The sequence below is a fragment of the Pteropus medius genome, unplaced genomic scaffold, assembly GCF_902729225.1.
Source record: "Pteropus medius unplaced genomic scaffold, Ma_sr-lr_union100, whole genome shotgun sequence".
In the NCBI taxonomy this organism is placed as follows: Eukaryota; Metazoa; Chordata; class Mammalia; order Chiroptera; family Pteropodidae; genus Pteropus; species Pteropus medius.
In genome coordinates, this window is record NW_024352790.1 from 2,193,474 (window position 1) to 2,197,143 (window position 3,670).

Sequence of the window (3,670 nt, forward strand, 5' to 3'; positions counted from 1 at the left end):
GTTCATGTCTGTTATCTGTTAGGCCTCCAATTTATATTGGCCCTTTTGGACGAAGGTGCCATTCTGTTGAATAAACCATCTGAGGGAGAGGGGTGAAGGGGCCTGATGCTCTGAGACCAGTTCAGAGGCATCGCACAGACGCAGCTTCATGCAGCTGAGGCAGCCAGCAGAAGCCTGTGCCATGCAAGGGGAGTCCTGCCAGCTCCCCAGACCCTCTGAGTGCATGTCACCTCCCCTCTGCTCACAGAAATTGTCAAGGCCATGTAAGACAACCTAGCCTGGGCTAACTCTAAGCCCAAACACAAACATTTGACTGTGGGTCTGCTCACCTCACTCCCACTGCCTATAGCTCTCACTTTGATCTCAGGTGACTTCTCACCCTCCAATCAGGTCTGGCCCAGGTGCCCTCATGTCCCGTTACTAGCAGTTCTCCTACGTCCTGCATAGACCTACGGTCTTGCTTTCCTGCTAACAAAATATACCTGTGCTCTGGGGTCCTTTCTCTCTAGGTCTTGAGTGCCACTCTGGAACCTTCAAGATTCTGCTTCCCAGAAAGCAGGATGTTGGGGCACAGCGTCAGAGAATGGTTGCTTGGTGGTGCCATGTGCCTGGAGAGGAGGTCATGCTGGGTTAATAAGCACAGTTTGGGGTTTGGGGGTAGAGGGGAAGGTTACTCATTTACTCCCTAACCTTATGCAAGTCTCTTACCTGCTCTGAGATTTATTTTTTCATCCTAAAAAAGAATATAGTACTAATACCCAAGGACTTATTAAATATTCTATTCAAAACATTTAGCCTGGCACATGTTGCTTTTCAATATTAGCCTTTGTTGTTACAGTGGCACTTAACAATGTGTCACCTGAAGAAATGAACGTCATGATCTGCCATACCAAAAGCTTTCTAGTCTCAAATAGGGAAATGCTGTGAACGGAAGCTTACCCGAGGTCACATAGAGACTCATAGTGTTCAGAGTTCTTCCATATAGCTCTGTTTCCGCTTTCTCATCCACAAAATGGGGCCAATAAAGTTTTTTCTTCCTCTTATTTTGTGAGTATGAAATCAGGTACCATATACTAAACATTTAGCAAAATACTTGTCATTATCGTATATGCCCAATACATGCCAACAAGGAGTATTACTATTACTGCTATAACAACAGCTATTTAGTTACACTAAAAATTCTTGAAATTAAAAAACTTTTTAAAAAATTTAACAAAAAGTTTAATTTTATTAAATTTTTTTTTAAATTTCCTAAACTTTGACTATGGATCTCCTTTCTAGTGATCAGTGGAAAACACGAGCTAAAGAATTAAACCCTTTGGAGATGTGTGGTTTTCAGCAAGAAGCTCCTGGAGATGATGTATCTTGACTCAAAGAACTTTTCAGGCTATAGCAATATTCACTGACTGCTCCTTGGCAAGTATGGTTTATGCTGTGGGAGAAGAAATATCAAAGAAGGCACAGTAGAAGCAAAATGATGGGCCTCAGAGTCTAGTCATTAGGACATTCTCACCGAGCACCAAGAGCATGGGCCTGAGACTCAGATGAAACTGGATCTAAATCCATGCTGAGTATTTTTAAATTCTTTTTTGGAAGATGAAGGGGAATTATTTCATCTCCTTATTGTTTTCTCGCCCACAAAATAAAAATGATTATGCCTGCTTTGTAGGATTGTTATCTGGTATAGTAAATGACATATAATTGAACCTCAAGCAATTACCTTTCCTAGTTATTATAATTGTATTATTACTATCTTTTTTATTCTTATTGCAGAATCTCTGCATAACTAGTGTATGACTTTTGGCAGGTTATGCTTTTACGTCTGGAAACTCCTCACAGATTTGCGAGGGTTAAATGAGAAATTGTACCTGAAGAAGGATGCTCGGGAAATGTGCTCACCAGGCTCCGCTCCTCCCCCTGGTGTGTACCCTCCCGTGACATTGATTTTATGCCATTTTCTACTGGTCTCCATCATTTTTTATATTGAGGCATTTTTTGTTGTTGTTGATCAGACTGTAAATCTTGAAAAGCAGATCATAAATTCTCTCCCCTCACTCTATTCTTTCCTAAGAACCTAGACTGTGTTAAGCATGCAGGAGATCGTCCATGACTCTGTGAAAGGGACAATGGAATGGCAGGTATTAAATCAGAACGGTATGGGAGAAATTTTCAACCTAGCATCTTTCTGGAACCCTGAAAACCAAAACCGAAGAGAAATACCCTTTCTAGTTTGTGTTCCAAAGTGAACAGTCATCTCCTGTCCTGTGGAAAAGAGCAAATGTAACTCTCTGCATGCTTTATTCTTCCTGAGTTTAAGTATTATTACATTCGATATGCCTTAAATTCAATCAGGAATCCCCAAATTGGGGAAGCAGAAGCATATGGGTATATTATTGTGCAGAATCTTATCTTCCCAGAATTAGTCTGCTAATTTCCAGATCTTCAGTAGCTTCCAAAAAGCCGCAGAATAGTTAACCACAGCCCCTAGGGCATAAATCATTGTCATCTACTTCGTTTTTAAGATTTTGTGTTAAGATAATTATATGAAAGAGGAAATCTCATATGTCTATATGAAACCTATAACTTGTCACAAGACAGGAATGAACTTTGTTCATTTTATATGTCAACTTGACTGATATAAGGGATACCCAGATAGCCAGTAAAACATTATTTCTGGGAGTGTCTGTGAGGGTGTCTGGGAAAGAGATCAGCGTTTGAATTGGTGAACTGAATAAAGCAAACTGTTCTCACCAATGCAGTGAGTGTCATCCAGTCCTCTGAGGCCCTGAATTGCTTAAGCTGAGACATTCATTTTCTCCTGTTCTTAGGCCATCAGTGCTTCTGGTTCTTAAGCCTGGGGTTCCGATTAGGATTTACATGACTGGTCCCTGATTCTCAGGCCTTCAGACTCAGACTGAATTATATCACCAGCTTTCCCTCTTCTCCAGCTTGCAGACAGGCTTTTCTGCTTCTGTACATAACCCTGTGAGCCAATTCCTATCAGGTTTCTTCTTAGAAATATCTAAATATATCTTCTTGGTTCTGTTGCTCTGGAAAATCTCGATTAATACACACATAGGACAGCTTTATAGTAACTTAAAATTTTATTTAGACTCTCTTTATTTTAAAAAGTTTAAAGAAGAAAAATTAGCCATAAAATATATACCTTCTTTTGAGAAAAACCAAATTAGTTTATTTTTAATCAAATCTACAATCTAAAACTTCGATTTTTTTAGGCAAGGCAACCCTTGGTTGATCTCACAGATTGCAAGGACCTTGTCAGTTTACAATCCCTCATTTTTTTATTTATTTTTTATGCTTACAGCACCTGGTCTTCCTAGGTGGTCTCCCATCCTAGTACTAACCAGGCCTGACCCTGCTTAGCTTCTGAGATCAGATGGGATGGGGCTTGTTCAGGGTGGCATGGCAGTAGACCACTTTTTAAAAAGTAAAACATAATAGGTAGTTATCTGCTTCATTAGTAAGCACAGCTGGTATGCAGTGATGTACCTGACATGTAGCAGGCATTAAATACATTTCTAATATAATAATGTCTCTTCACGTGCATTTAAAACATAAAAATTAATTTATACAGCTTTCATTACCTAACTCAACTATTTCATGAGAAGGATCATTCTTGCAGACAGGTAATACAATATGAAGCTTTCTA

At 39.6% G+C, this 3,670-nt stretch overlaps 1 pseudogene; it reads right to left on the reverse strand.

Moving 5' to 3' along the window:
• Nucleotides 1-3,316: 3,316 nt before the first annotated feature.
• On the reverse strand, nucleotides 3,317-3,435 carry LOC120592338 (uncharacterized; annotated as a pseudogene).
• Nucleotides 3,436-3,670: the final 235 nt, after the last annotated feature.